General features: G+C 44.4%; 1 protein-coding gene and 1 pseudogene across 2 annotated transcripts in view; one reads left to right on the forward strand and one right to left on the reverse strand.

The window, feature by feature from the left end:
- The first annotated feature begins 528 nt into the window (after positions 1 to 528).
- The window catches only part of PIK3C2A (phosphatidylinositol-4-phosphate 3-kinase catalytic subunit type 2 alpha), a 119,107-nt gene continuing 103,889 nt past the window's right edge, over positions 529 to 15,746 (forward strand). Inside the window, exon 1 of one of the 2 annotated variants that reach the window (XM_050758943.1) lies at positions 529 to 663. The gene's annotated coding sequence lies outside the window, so the exon portion shown is untranslated. Of the gene's footprint in view, positions 664 to 14,913; positions 15,206 to 15,746 lie in introns of those variants that run through there. The other variant, XM_050758942.1, reaches the window with a different exon arrangement.
- Positions 13,754 to 14,507, reverse strand: LOC126936312 (60S ribosomal protein L29-like; annotated as a pseudogene).

A 15,746-nucleotide genomic window follows, 5' to 3' on the forward strand; every position in this document is an offset into this window, starting at 1 on the left:
ACAGAAACCACGTGATAGGCTACTAATTACCCACCGTACACCACCTGACCCACCGTGAGGCCTCGGTAAATGCTGGTTGGAGTGGAGGAGTTTAAGTCTCGCCTGTTCCTTTCAGTCTTCCAATCACAAAGTAATCTCGGCGCCGCCGGGGGCCAAGACACAAATCTGGGAACCTCAGCCTAGACGGAGGAGGGTGCGGAGTCCCTGGAGAGGGGGTAGGAACAATAGGGTACTTCAGTGCGGGGCTTCGGACGCAGGGCCCGAGGAGCGGCCAGCTGGGGTGTCCTGGGAGCTCCCCTCCCCAGGTCTGGGGTGTGCACGGAGAGGGTCCGGAGCCTGCTCAGCATTCCCCGGGAGGGATCCGGACCCTGGTCCCCTGGGCTCGTGCTCCCCAGCGCCCCAGCTCCCTTGCTCACGCCACACGGGCAGCGACAAAGCCCCGCCCGCCCGCTCAGGTAGGCCGTCCGCGCCAGCCAATTCACAACAAGCCCGGGCGGGGAAGGCGGTGCTTCCCTGGTCGGAAGTGACGTGCTGGCTTGGCTGGCTGTGGAGTCGGCCGAAGCTCTCGGCGGCGGCTGAGCCAGCTGAGGGGAAAAATGGCTCGGACTGTGGCGGCTTCGGCGGCTCAGGTTGTAGTAGAGGCGGAGGCTCAGGCAGCTTGAGGTGAGGAGCGGTCGGTGCGGCTGGGGACGATATTCGGGATCCTGCTCTGCGAGGGTGGAGAGGGGCCCCGGGGTTCCCGGGCTGGAAGGGTCTCTTGTCGCGGCCCCCAGTGCCTTGGATGCCCGCGTCTGACCCTCCATCCCGTGCTCTTGGCGCTGCCCAGCCCGACTCCCCTCCCTCCGGGCCTTACTTCCCCGCAGGCCGTCGGCAAGTGCTGCGCTGGAGGTGCTAGGAGCCCGCGTCCCCACCAGGCCCCTCTTGTCGGGAGCGGAGGTGCGCCTGGGAGTTAGTTTTGTCCCACAGAAGGAGGGCAGGCCCCCTGGCCCGCCGGCCCCCCCTCCCCCGCCTTGTCCCGCGGGACCGGGCTGGAGCCGCAGTGGCCGGTCCTATTCTCTTGGCGGATTGTTCTGGCGAGTGTGTGTGTTGCACTTCTCAGTGACGGCCCCTTCTTTCACCTCCTGTCCCATCTCTGGCTCTGGGGGCCAAGGATACTTTTTCTTCTCCCCGGGCCCCCCACTCCCACCGCGTTGCCTGTAGCTGCGAATCCACTTGCTTTGGGAAGACTTTTCTTTCAGTGTGTATTTAGCGCATCATCCTTCTGAGAGAGCGGTCAGATTAAAAAATACTAGCTTAACTCTTCCTGAGGGACGGAGGAATAATAAATAATTGAAAAAAAAGGCACATACTTATTTTCCTCACTGAATTTTTGCCTTTAAAAACGAGATTCTCTAGCTGTGGAATTATTTTGCGGGGGGCGGGGAGGAGGGATTGAGGAGGGAAATGAGGAAGGAGAAACTAAGGAAAAAAGTCTGGAGATGAACGTGGAAGAGAGAGCCTGTTGTGGTTCTTTTCCTATACTGGCCTGATATAAATTGAGGTTATAATTATATTCTTATTTTGAACAGTGGGGGTTTGAATTAAGTGAAACGAAGGAGGCCTTCCTCTTTGAACAAGATTAGTTATTAAAGAAATGTCCTGAAATCTTTCCTAGTGGGTTTCAGGCAGAAAAGCTGTATTGGGAAAATTTTTAAATATATTGTAGCATCAAAGGCCACAGCATAGAAGAGATGCAAGAAGAAAGCTGTTTGCAGGGGAATGGTGAAGACATAGTAGAAAGGGGGAAGGCTGCACAGAAGTCCAGGAACTAATTCCAGGAGAGACTTTGTACCTTTGCCTCCTTGGCTTATGGTTCAAGTCTCCACAAGAGACTCCTTTAGCAGCTCTGCCATAGTTGGGGTTGGTGCTCTTTTTTTTTTTTTTTTTTTTTTTTTTTAATTTACATGGGGTCTCACTGTGTTAGCCAGGCTGGTCTACCATGCCCAGCAGAATGGTGCTTTTTTTTTTTTTTTTTAATTTGATCTAACCCTATCTGGACAGGATGGTGCTGTTATTCACAGTAGCAAATTAGACGAAAGGACCCTAGTTGAGGTATACAAATTTTATATTTATTTTTATGCAAGATATTTGTTTAATATCAAGACAGTGGATACATACTGAAAAACAATGTAACTGAATGAAAATAGAGAAATTTTATTTGTTAACTCAAATTTAGTTCAAAAGTGATTTTACGTAGGTACAAAGCACATGTGGAGTTTCTTCCATAAATTCCATACATTTTGGCTAAATTAATATATTCTAAAGCAGGTTTTTTCTTATCAAGGTCTGTTGGTATTTGTGTTTTATATGCATGTTTCCTGCAGTTTTCTTTACAAATGACATGTTTTAATGTTTTCATCCACAGATTTTACAATTTTTTCTGTTTTGGTTTGTTTTGTTTTTTGAGACGGAGTCTTGCTCTGTTGCCTAGGCTGGAGTGCAGTGGCACCATCCCAGTTTACTGCAACCTCCACCTACAGGGTTCAAGCGATTCTCCTGCCTCAGCCTCCTGAGTAGCTCGAATTACAGGCACGCACCACCAAACATGGCTTATTTTTGTGTTTTTTCAATAGAGACTGGTTTTCACTATGTTGACCAGGCTGGTCCTGAACTCCTGACCTCAAGTGATCTGCCCATCTTGGCCTCCCAAAATGCGGGGATTGAAGACTTGAGCCAGTGCGCCTGGCAGTTTTTTTTTGAGAGGGAGTCTCGCTCTGTCGCCCAGGCTGGAGTGCTGTGGCCGGATCTCAGCTCACTGCAAGCTCCGCCTCCCGGGTTCACGCCATTCTCCTGCCTCAGCCTCCCGAGTAGCTGGGACTACAGGCGCCCGCCACCTCGCCCGGCTAGTTTTTTGTATTTTTTAGTAGAGACGGGGTTTCACCGTGTTAGCCAGGATGGTCTCGATCTCCTGACCTCGTGATCTGCCCGTCTCGGCCTCCCAAAGTGCTGGGATTACAGGCTTGAGCCACCGCGCCCGGCCTTATCTGTTTTATAGAATACAAAAGTTGGCATGTTTGCATGGAGGAATTTTAGAAACTAACTTTTTGTAACGAGTAGCTGTATACTAAGTTTGTTTCTTCTGCAATTAATAGTTCTAAAATTTTCAATTAATTGAAGATTGCTTGCATTAATTCCCATGTCCAGGACTCTTTCTTTAATCTACCACACAGTTTTGCATTTAGGTAAGCACATTCAATAAGTGAACTTATACCTAAAGAGAGTGTTGAATTTCCTAGGAACTCAAGAGTTCTTATAGAGCATCAGAGCAGCAGTAGTGCAAAGCATTTTTTGTAACTTGTCTTTCTTTGATAACATAAGTTATTCCTTTTCTTTTTTTTTTTTTTTGAGACAGAGTCTCGCTCTGTTGACCAGGCTGGAGTGCAGTGGCACGATCTCAGCTCACTGCAACCTCCACCTGCCGGGTTCAAGCAACTCTCCCGCCTCAGCCTCCCGAGTAGCTGGGACTACAGGCGTGTGCCACTACGCCCAGCTAATTTTTGTATTTTTGGTAGAGACAGGATTTCACCACGTTGGTTGGCCAGGATGGTCTTGATCTCTTGACCTCGTGATCTCCCCGCCTCAGCCTCCCAAAGTGCTGGGATTACAGGTGTGAGCCACCACGCCCGGCCCTTTTTTCTTTTTTGAGACAGCCTCACTCCATCACCCAGGCTGGAGTGCAGTGGCATGATCTCAGCTCACTGAAACTTCTGCCTCCTGGGTTCAAGCAGTCCTCCTGCCTCAGACTCCCAAGTAGCTGGGATTACAGGTGCACACCACCATGCCCAACTAAGTTTTGTATTTTGGTAGAGGCGGGGTTTCACCATGTTGGCCAAGCTAGTCTCGAACTCCTGACCTCAAGTGATCCACCCGCCTTGCCCTCCCAAAGTGCTAGGATTACAGGTGTGAGCCACTGCGCCTGGCCTATGCATTGTATTAATTTTACATATTCCAAAAATAATTTAAGACAGGCAAGTAATAAAGGTGAATGCTTTTGGGTGGTGCATCACATTGTAGGTGATTTCATTTTAGTAGTTGTACCTGCGTAGGGCTAAAAAATAACCCTCTGAAAGCTCTGAGAGTGCTGGAGGGCCTGAAGGAGTGCCTGGCACTTCAAAGGTTCCCAGGGATAAGAAAAATGAGACAGTGCTTGATCTCAAGAAGTCCTCATCCATTTGGAAGACAAACATACGTTTTATAACAGTATAATTATAAGGGCAGGCTAAATAGGATATGGTCACCTGGGCTAGGATATGGAAAAGGAATGAGTGGGTTTGAGGAGGAAGAGGATGCTCAAGTTGAGTCTTAAATAATTAATTCCTTCTATTCATAAGGGCAGGATGAATAAAAGTGATCAGGTTCTAGGCCCTGCTCTGCTTCTATCAAGCAGTGAGATATTGAGCAAACTGCTTAATACTTCTGGTATCCATTTTCCTTATTCAGGATTCGACTACATATATAAAGCTGTACATTAGAAATATGTGAGCCAAAAATGGGAGTCACATAGGTAGGAGATTTTACATTATTTTTTTCTCCTAAATCTTTTAAATTTGGTGTATGTTTCATACTTGGTACATCTCAATTTGGAACAGCCACATTTCAGGCATTTAATAGCTCCATGTAACTAGTAACTACCATATTGGACAGTATAGATCTAGAGGTTGGGTGCGTTAGTGCATGCCCATAGTCCAGTGCTTTGGAGGATCGAGGCAGGAGGAGGATCGAGGCAGGAGGATCTCTTTTTTTTTTTTTTTTTTTTCTTTGAGACGGAGTCTTGCCGTGTCGCCAAGGCTGGAGTGCAGTGGCATGATCTTGGCTCACTGCAAGCTCTGCCTCCTGGGTTCACGCCATTCTCCTGCCTCAGCCTCCGGAGTAGCTGGGATTACAGGCGCCGGCCATCACACCCAGCTAATTTTTTGTATTTTTTTTTTTTAGTAGAGATGGGGTTTCACCATGTTAGCCAGGATGGTCTCTATCTCCTGACCTCGTGATCTGCCTGCCTCAGCCTCCCAAAGTGCTGGAATTACAGGCGTGAGCCACCACACCCGGCCAGCAGAAGGATCTGTTGAGCCTAGGAGTTTGAGACTGCAGTGAGCTATGATCACCACTGCACTCCAGCCTGGGTGACTGAGTGAGACACTGTCTCAAACAACAACAACAACAAAAAAGATCTAGAGGCTATTCTGTCTTGGTTCCCTGCTTGAAAAAGGAAAAGGAACTCCAATGAGAAAATTATCACTGGTAATTTATAATTTGTAATCATTTTGATGGTACTTGTATATGATGTTCTTTTGATGAGAATTATGGTCATACTTGCAAGTATTGCTGTAAGTATCTTTCAGGTTGTTCATAGGATTATGGTTGGGAGGAGAAGAAATGTCTTTGTTTTTTCTGCCTCTGTAGTGGAGTCATATTTTTGTTATCTTTATTTTGTTCATTTATGTATACTTTGTATCTTTTTTTTTCCTGCAGTATGTTCTTTCTTTCTTTCCTTCTTCTTTTTTTTTTTTTAAAATAGAGATGTCTCACTATGTTGACTAGGCTGGTCTTGAACTCCTGGCCTCAAGGGATCCTCCCATCTTGGCCTCCCAAAGTGCTGGGATTACAGGCATGAGCCACTGCACTCGGCCTGCAGTTTGTTTTTCTTAGGTGATGGATTTAAAACACAATGAGAGAGTGCATATGGACATTTTAGAAAGTTAAAAGGAGATTTATACAATTTTAAACTACTTGGATTTCTTAAAATTTTAAACTGAGCTGTTTGGGTACAAAAACAAATGGGATTTATAAATCCTCTTTTAATAGATTTGAAGGCAGTTATTGTTGGCTTAGCAGCAAGTATTTATCTTTTAACCTTGAGACTGCATTAAGATAGTGTATAATTAACATGCTTACTGTTAAACATAAGGCTTTCTGTTAGTATTACAGTATAACAGTTACATTATTTATATGACTGATGTGCAATGTTGGTTCACTTAATTTGCTGTGCATTGAGTTTGTTTAAAAAACACTAGTGGCTAATTTTAGACAAGATAACTATGACTGACAATACTACATCTTTACACTTGTATTGACTGATGGTTATAGCTTAGCTAACATTGTTTTCCCTCCAAGACCTTATTACCTGTGAAGTAAATACAGCAAGTATTCTCATTTTGCTGAGGCCCAAAGATGTTGTGACTTACATAATAAATTAGAAGCATTGCTTGAATTCAGGTCTTACAATGCTAGGCCCAGTGTTCTGGTTTTTTTTTTTTGTTTTTTTTTTTGTTTTTTGTTTTTTTTTGGAGGCAGGGTCTCTCTGTGTCGCTCAGGCTGGAGTGCAGTGGTTCCATCTCAGCTCACTGCGACCTCCGCCTCCCACACTCAGGTAATCCTCCCACCTTAGCCTTCCAAGTAGCTGGGACTACAAGCACGTGCTACCATGCCTGGCTAATTTTTGTGTTTTTTGTAGAGAAGCGGGTTTGCCACATTGTCCAGGCTGGTCTTGAACCCCTGGGCCCACCTTGGCCTCCTAAAGTGCTGAGATTACAGGCATAAGCCACCACGTCCAGCCCAGTATTCTTTTCTTTTTTTTTTTTTTTTTTTTTTTTTTTTTTTTTTTTTTGGAGATGAAGTCTTATGCTTGTCGCCCAGGCTGGAGAACAATGGTGCAATCTCAGCTCACTGCAACCTCCACCTCCTGGGTTCAAGCGATTCTCTTGCCTCAGCCTCCCGAGTAGCTGGGATTGCAGGTGCATGCCACCATGCTCGGATAATAGTTTTTGTATTTTTAGTAGAGATGGGGTTTCACCATGTTGGCCAGGCTGGTCTGGAACACCTGACCTCAGGCGATCTGCCTCCCAAAATGCTGGGATTACAGGTGTGGGCCACCGCCCCTGGCCCCAGTATTCTTTTCATTGCATCTCTTCATATGGCATTTGAGTGTTTAGATACACAGTACAAACCAGATTTTTGCAGTGTGTAATAAAGAAATGGTTACTTCCTGGCTTTAGGAAGTTTACATACCAACTAGGAGAGACCAACTAACTACAATCCATGTAGCAAAAAGTACTTCAGTTATTTGAAAAAAAATTGTTACAGGAAAGAAAAGATGTAAGGGATAATATAGTCAAATGGAAAATAGATAAGAGTTAATTAGACAAGATTTTTGAGTAAAGAGTTTAGATTATAAATCCTCACTATGGGAAGAAGATGATGAGGTGTTAACGATAGTGTTATTTCAATGCACAGAGAACAAGGGAAAACGTAGCTAAGGGAACATAAAATGTATGTTTAGGAAAGAGTTGTTTTTTTTTTTTTTTTGAGATGGAGTCTCCTTCTGTCGCCCGGCTGGAGTGCAGTGGTGCGATCTCGGCTCACCGCAACCTCTGTCTCCCGGGCTCAAGCGATTCTCCTGCCTCAGCCTCCCAAGTAGCTGGGATTACAGGCACACATCACCATGCCCAGCTAATTTTTGTATTTTTAGTAGAGATGGGGTTTCACCATGTTGGCCAGGATGGTCTCGATCTCTTGACCTCATGATACGCCTGCCTTGGCCTCCTGAAGTGCTGGGATTACAGGCATGAGCCACTGCGCCTGGCCTGGGGAAGGGTTTTCAAGGCTTATTTTTTATTTTTATTTTTTAGGTGGAATATTGCTCTGTAACCCAGGCTGGAGTGCAGTGGCACGATCTCAGCTCACTGCAACCTCTGCCTCGCAGGTTCAAGCGATTTTCCTATCTCAGCTTCCTGAGTAGCTGGGATTACAGGCATCTGCCACCACATGTGGCTAATTTTTGTGTTTTTAGTAGAGACGGAATTTCACCATGTTGGCCAGGCTGGTCTTGAACTCCTGACCTGAAGTGATCCGCCCACATCTACCTCCCAAAGTGCTGGTATTACAGACATGAGCCACTGTGCCTGGCTTGAATAGCCTAGTTTCATCTGACTAGATCTCATAATGACATTCATCAGGCTAGAATTCTGTGCATAGTGAAATATATGACATGATACTACAATTGTTAAGGATTCTTTTTGAAGAGTCATACTTATTAAGGTATAATTTACATATAGTAAAATTCATCTGTTTTAGGTGTAACGTTCTGTATAGTTCTGCTAAAACAGATGAATTACAAAAAACAGTGACAGTTGTGTAACTGCCACCACCACGATTAACATACAAGACATAGAATATTTCCATCACTCCAAAAATTTCCATAATTATGCCCTTTTGAAGTAAATCCCTTTTGCCCACCCCTCACTCCTTGGCAAGAACTCTTTTGTTTTTTATCCCTGTAGTTTTGCCTTTCCGAAAATGCCATATAAATTGGCATCACACAGTGTATATAGCCTTTTGAGTCTGGCCTCTTTCACTTAGCATAACACTTTTGAGATTCAAGAAGAAGTCTCTTTTTTATTAATAAACTATTTTTTAGAAAGTTTATGGAAAAATCGTGAAAGAAAATTTGTAACTATAGTACAGAGAAATCCCTTAAACCCTGCACCTAGTTTCCCCTATTTTTAAATTTAAACTACTAATTTTTGCTAATTGTCAAACCTGCAAGGTTCTAGAATTAAGTTTGTTGAAAATGGGAAACAATGTGAAGATTTTGATGAAGACGATGACTTTCTAATTTTTTTGCTTGTTTGTTTTTGAGATGCAGTCTTGCTCTGTCGCCCAGGCTAGAGTGCAGTGGTGTGATCTTAGCTCACTGCAGCTTCCTCCTCCTGGGTTCATGCGATTCTTGTGCCTCATCCTCCCAAGTAGCTGGGATTACAGGCACGTGCCACCATGCTCAGCTAATTTTTGTATTTTTGTATTTTTTGTATTTTTCACCATTCCAAACAGAAACTCTGTAGCTGTTAAGCAGGTACTATTCATTCTCTTCTCGACCCAGTCCCTGGTAACCACTAATCTACTTTTTTTTTTTTTTTTTTTTGAGATGGAGGCTGGAATGTAGTGGCGCAATCTCAGCTCACTGCAACCTCTGACTTCCGGGTTCAAGCAATTCTGCTTCAGCCACCCTAGTAGCTGGGACTACAGGCATGTGCCACCACGCCCAGCTAATTTTTGTATTTTTAGTAGAGACAGGGTTTCACCATGTTGGCCAGGATGGTCTCAATCCACCCGCCTTGGCCTCCCAAAGTGTTGGGATTACAGGCATGAGCCCCTGTGCCCAGCCTCTATTTTTTGTCTCTGTGAATTTACCTTTTCTAGATCTTTCGTTTAAGTGGAATTGTGTAATATTTAGCCTTTTGTGTCTGACTTATTTCACTTAGCGTAATGTTTTCAAGGTTCATACATGTTGTAGAATGTATCATTTTTATGACTGAATCATATTTAACGTACCACATTTTGTATATTCATTCATTGATGGATACTGCATTGTTTTCACCTTTTGGCTATTATAAACAATGCTGCTATGAGTATTAGTGTACTCCTATTTTCAGTTCTTTTGGGTATATATCTAGGAGTGGAATTGCTGGGTTGTTGTAATTCCATATTTAATTTTTTGAAGAAACACTAAAATGTCTTCCAAAGTGGCTGTACCATTTTACATTCCTCTAGTAGCAAAGTATCAGGGTTCCATTTTTTCTACATCCTTGCCACCACTTGTTGTTTTCCTTTTTTTTTCTTTTTCCAGTTACAGCCATTCTAGTAGGTTGACTAGTGATATTGAGTATCTTTTCATATGCTTATTGATAATAAGTTGGCTTTTTTTTTTTCTTTTTGAGACGGTGTCTCACTCTGTTGCCCAGGCTGGAGTGCAGTGGTGTGATCTCGGCTCACTGCAACTTCTGCCTCCCAGGTTTAAATGATTCTCCTGTCTCATCCTCCCAAGTAGTTGGCATTACAGGCACCTGCCAGCATGCCTGACTAATTTTTGTATTTTCGGTAGAGTGTTTCACCACGTTGACCAGGCTGGTCTCGAATTGCTGACCTCAAGTGATCCACCCACCTTGGCCTCCCAAAGTGCTGGGATTACAGGCCTAAGCCACAGCGCCCGGCCTAAGGTTGCTTTTTTTTTAAATGAGGTCTTGCTGTGTTGTCCAGGCTGGGGCACAATGGCTATTCACAGAGACAGTCGTAATGCAGTACAGCCTTGACCTGATAGGCTCAAAGGATCCTTCTGCTTCAGCCTCCAGAGTAGGTGGGAGAACAGGTGCATGCCACCATGCAAAGTTAATGGTAGCAACATATTGATGCTTGTTTCAACAATGGTCAAGGCAGGGTGATGTTAACATTTTTTAAAAGGAAAAATAATTGGATGGCAACGTGTATTTTAAAATCCCTATTATATGCTAAGCATTTTATTACATAATTTTATTTAACTCTGAAAACACTCTATTATCTGTGTTTTACAGATGAGAAAATTAAAGACAAAGAGAGATCAAGTAACTTGCTTTAAAAATCACAGAGTTGACCAGGCAATGTGGCTCATGCCTGTAATCCCAGCACTTTGGGAGGCCGAGGTGGGTGGATCACCTGAGGTCAGGAGTTCGAGACCAGCCTGGCCAACATGGTGAAACCCTGTCTCTGCTAAAAATACAAAAATCAGCTGGGTGTGGTGCTGGGCACCTGTAATCCTGGCTACTTGGGAGGCTGAGGCAGGAGAATCAGCTTGAAGCTGGGAGGTGGAGGTTGCAATGAGCGACAGAGCAAGACTCCATCTCAAAAAAAAAAAAATCACAGTTTATAAGAGGAAAGTCTGATATTTACTTGCTGCTACATGGTTCTTTCTCCTCTCCGCTACCACTATTATATAAAACTAAGAATTTAATCTACATGTTGATGTCATGTGAAAGTAAGACTTTTTTAGTCATAGAAATTGATGGAGTTTGGGGGAAGATTCCAGAAGTATTCATGTCAGTTTTTCGTTATTTATTATTTACTATTGAGGGTTTCTCAGTTGCAACTCAGTTTTATCTTCTTTCTACCTTAAGCCATGTTAAATGCAGGTATATACCATAACATTTAACACAGAGGCTTTACTGTTATCTGTCATGTTGGAATTGGGGTGATGTCAAAGTTTATTTAATGATTCATGTCAAATGAATGAACAATGAAGTAGATCAAAGTTCAGTAATCATCTCCACAAAGCAGTACTACTGTTGGGATTCTGAGTTAGATTGAAAACTTCTTGGTGAGCAAAATGTCTTTCAACAGGAATCTCTTGCTGTGACTATATCCCATTTCCTTGTCCCCCTCCCACATACATACAGTGATACACATATGCAGACATAGAAAATTGTCCTTGTTGGATTCCCTGGTTGTGAATCACTTATGTGTAGGAGGTTGCTCCTAAAGACTGAAGATGGGATAATGACTACTAGTGGATATTAAGCTACAGTGCAACCACTGCCTTTTGTCAAAATAGAATTAAGCCCTCTATTAATGTGCTTGTAGTACTTGTGCAGTGGATAATCATTTTAATAGAGTAATATGGAGGCTAAAGAATGGAGTGGGGGCCAGGTGCAGTGGCTCATGCATGTAGTCCCAGCACTTTGGGAAGCTGAGGTGGGTGGATCTCTTGCGCCCAGAAGTTCAAGACCAGCGTGGGCAACATGGTGAAACCCCATCTTTATGAAAAATACAAAAATTAGCCAGACATGGTGGCATGCACCTATAGTCCCAGCTACTTGGGAGACTGAAGTGGGAGGATTGCTTGAGCTGGAAGGTGGAGGTTGCAGTGAGCTGAGACCATGCTACTGCACTCCAGCCTGGGCAACAGAGCAAGACCTTGTCTCAAAAAAAGAAGAAGAAGAAGAATGGAGTAGGAGGCAGGTTAGGCTCACCTATCATTTTTTTTTTTGTTTTTTTTTTGTTTTTTTGAGATAGAGTCTAGCTCTGTCGCCCAGGCTGGAGTGCAGTGGCGTGATCTTGGCTCACTGCAGCCTCTGCCTCCTGAGTTCAAGCTATTCTCCTGCCTTAGCCTCCTGAGTAGCTGGGATTATAGGCGAGCACCACCATGCCTGGATAATTTTTTATTTTTAGTAGAGACGGAGTTTCACCATGTTGATCAGGCTGGTCTCGAACTCCTGACATTGTGATCCTCCCACCTCAGCCTCCCAAAGTACTGGGATTATAGGCGTGAGGCCCCGCACCTGGCCAGGCTCACTTATTTTTAAACATGTGACGAAGCTTGGGAAGACTCTCCACTTTTCTCATGTCTCACTCTTTTTTATGTCCAGGTTGTGGCTCCAATTTTTTTTTTCCCTGACTGCCCTATTAAAAATAGTATCCTCTCCGGGCGTGGTGGCTCACACCTGTAATCCCAGCACTTTGGGAGGCCGAGGCAGGTGGATCACAAGGTCAGGAGATCGAGACCATCCTGGCTAACATGGCGAACCCCCATCTCTACTAAAAATACAAAAAAATTAGCCGGGCATGATGGCGGGCGCCTGTAGTCCCAGCTATTTGGGAGGCTGAGGCAGGAGAATGGCGTGAACCCGGGAGGCAGAGCTTGCAGTGAGCCGAGATCGAGCCGCTGCACTCCAGCCTGGGCGACAGAGCAAGACTCCATCTCAAAAAAAAAAAAAAATAGTGTCCTCCCCAACTAAATCATTCTCTCTCACATTACTGTTTTTTTCTCCTATGTCATTTACTGTCTATATGTATCATTTTGTTTGCTTGTTTGAATCAAATCACTTCTTAACATTTCCATTGCTGTTATCCTAGTCCACATCATTATTCTAGACTTTTTCAGCTACCTGTTAATTGCTCTCCCAGTTTCCATTTTTGTTTCTTATGCCTATTTTCCACAGAACAACAGGGATCTTGAGCAATGTAAATAAATCAGATCGCATGACTGTGTCTGCCTAAAATTCACCCGGGGATTCCTATTATACCTAAAATTCAGTATAGCATCCCCCTTCTTGGGGGTATATTAAATTTAATAATTAAAAAAGTTTTTATTGATAGATGGAGATTTTAAGATTTTTTTGGAGAGAGTTCTGATTTTTGATAGTTGAGCTTAGTGATTTAACTTGTTTCTGATTTTTTTTTTCTTTCTTTTCTTAATCCCCAATGTGATAGTATGTTTCTTTTATTATTATATATTTTTTTCTTTCGAGACGGAATCTCGCTCTGTTGCCCAGGCTGGAGTGCAGTGGCGCTATCTTGGCTCACTGCAAGCTCTGCCTCCCTGGTTCACGCCATTCTCCTGCCTCAGCCTCCCGAGTAACTGGGACTACAGGCGCCTGCCACCTCGCCCGGCTAATTTTGTATTTTTAGAAGAGGTGGAGTTTCACCATGTTGGTGAAGCTGGTCTTGAACTCCTGACCTCAGGTGATCCACCTGCCTCGGCCTCTCAAAGTGCTGGGATTACAGGCGTGAGCCATTGCACCAGGCTAGAATGAATCTTATCATCCAATGTCTAACAACTTTATATACTTGAGAAATTGAAGCTCAGAGAGGTGAAGTGCTTTATTCAAGTTGAAATAGCTAATTAATAATAATAGGGTTGGGGCAGAAACTCAGTTTTTCTTTTCTTCTAATTCAAAGTCCTCATTTGTTAGTTTGTGATGCCTATATTTAGTGATTTTTTTTTCTTCTTTTTCTTAAGCTGTGGCTCCCGAAGCATCTAGAACCGGAAGCTATATTCAGCAATTTTTAAGTTGAATTTCTGTTAATACTTTTTACAAATAGGACAGGAGGTGAGGACCCCAGCCCCATGCAGATGGCAGCCCGGGCAGGTTGCACCAGTCCTTCTGTCCTCACGTTGGCAGACAGATACCTACTCTGAAGCCTTTGTAGGGGCCTGAGCACCTTTGTGAACCTGAGCCGGAACTGAAGCTGGAGTTGATCCTGGGCCTTGGTTTGATCCTTGGCCTTGGCCTTTGGCCAGCACAGCTGGAACCTCTTGGCAATGTGGGCACAAGCACGCTTCCTAGGCTTGGGGTGGGCAATGTAGGCAAGTCGTTGGAGCTTGCTGCTGACACCCTTTGGGATCTTGGGCTTAACCTCCTTTACGAGGGCCTTCATAGCCTCAGCACGTGGACTGATGGCCTTGGCATTGTCGGCCTGGATCTTCTTTAGGCCCTTCTTGTTGTGCTTCTTGGCAAAGCACATGTTCCTCAGGAACTTGGGGTCCACCCCCTTAAGAGATTCGTATCTTTGTGATCGGGGTTTCTTTTCTAAGAGTCTCGCTCTGTTGCCAGACTGGAGTGCAGTGGTGTGATCTCAGCTCACTGCAACCTCTGCCTCCTGGATTCAAGCAATTCTTCTGCTGCAGCCTCCTGAGTAGCTGGGACTACAGATGCACGCTACCATGCCAGCTAATTTTTGTATTTTTAGTAGAGATGGGGTTTCACCACGTTGGCCATGCTGGTCTCGTTCTCTTGACCTCATGATCCACCCGCCTCAGCCTCCCAAAGTGCTGGGATTACGGGTGTAAGCCACCACGCCTGGCTTGATTGTGGTTTCTTAATACCATTTCTGTGCCATTTGCGGGAATGGTTGTGTGTGGTGTGGTTCTTGGACTTGGCCATATCTGCACCTTAAGCCGTGGCTCCTGAAGCACCTAGAACTGGAAGCTATGTTCAGCAATTTTTAAGTTGAATTTCTGTTGATACTTTTTCTTTTTTTCTTTTTTGTTTTTTTTGAGACGGAGTCTTGCTCTGTCCCCCAGGCTGGAGTGCAGTGGCGCGATCTCGGCTCACTGCAAGCTCCGCCTCCCGGGTTCACGCCATTCTCCTGGCTCAGCCTCCCGAGTGGCTGGGACTACAGGCGCCCGCCATCTCGCCCGGCTAGTTTTTTGTGTTTTTAGTAGAGATGGGGTTTCACCGTGTTAGCCAGGATGGTCTCGATCTCCTGACCTTGTGATCCGCCCGCCTCGGCCTCCCAAAGTGCTGGGATTACAGGCTTGAGCCACCGCGCCCGGCCGATACTTTTTCAAGTATAAAACTTAGTGGGATAACAAAGCTGATTTCTAAGGAAATATTCTTCAGGGAATTTCAGTTTCTAACTACAGCGTAAAAATCTCTTATTTCAGGATTAGTTTTTATTGGAAGAATGTCTTAGTTTGTTTTCTGCTGCTATAACAGAATACCACAGATCGATACTTTATAAAGAAAATACATTTATTTGGCTTACAGTTCTGGAAGCTGGGAAGTCCGAGGGCATGGTAGTACCAACATCTGCTTGGCATCTGGTGAGGACGTTCTTGCTGTGTCATAACATAGTGCAGGTGAGCATATATGATAGAGAGGAAATCTGACTGAACTCATCTTTAGTCAGGTACCCATTCCTATAGTTATGGCATTAATCCCACAATTATGACATTGTGTGAGTGCACTCCCACAATCATGGTCATGAGGACTATTCCCTCCTGGCCTAAACATCTCTTAAAGGTCCCACCTCTTAATGTTATGACAATGGCAATTAAATTTCAACATGAGTTTTGGAGGGGACATTAAAACCATAGTTGTTTTCGTAGTTACCACATAATAATTGGCTGAATGTTTAAAGTCAAATAATGTATTTGCTATAAAAGGTTGACTAGTGATGAGGTTTCAATAACAGTTGTTTTGTGGCCAGGCATGGTTGCTCACGTCTGTAATCCCAGCACTCTGGGAGGCTGAGGCAGGCCGATCACTTGAGATCAGGAGTTTGAGACTATCCTGGCGAACATAGTGAAACCCCATCTCTACCAAAAATAAAACATTTAGCTGGTTGTGGTAGCACACACCTGTAATCCCAGCTACTCAGGAAGCTAAGGTATGAGAATC

The sequence above is a fragment of the Macaca thibetana genome, chromosome 14 (genome assembly GCF_024542745.1).
Source record: "Macaca thibetana thibetana isolate TM-01 chromosome 14, ASM2454274v1, whole genome shotgun sequence".
Classification (NCBI taxonomy): Eukaryota; Metazoa; Chordata; class Mammalia; order Primates; family Cercopithecidae; genus Macaca; species Macaca thibetana.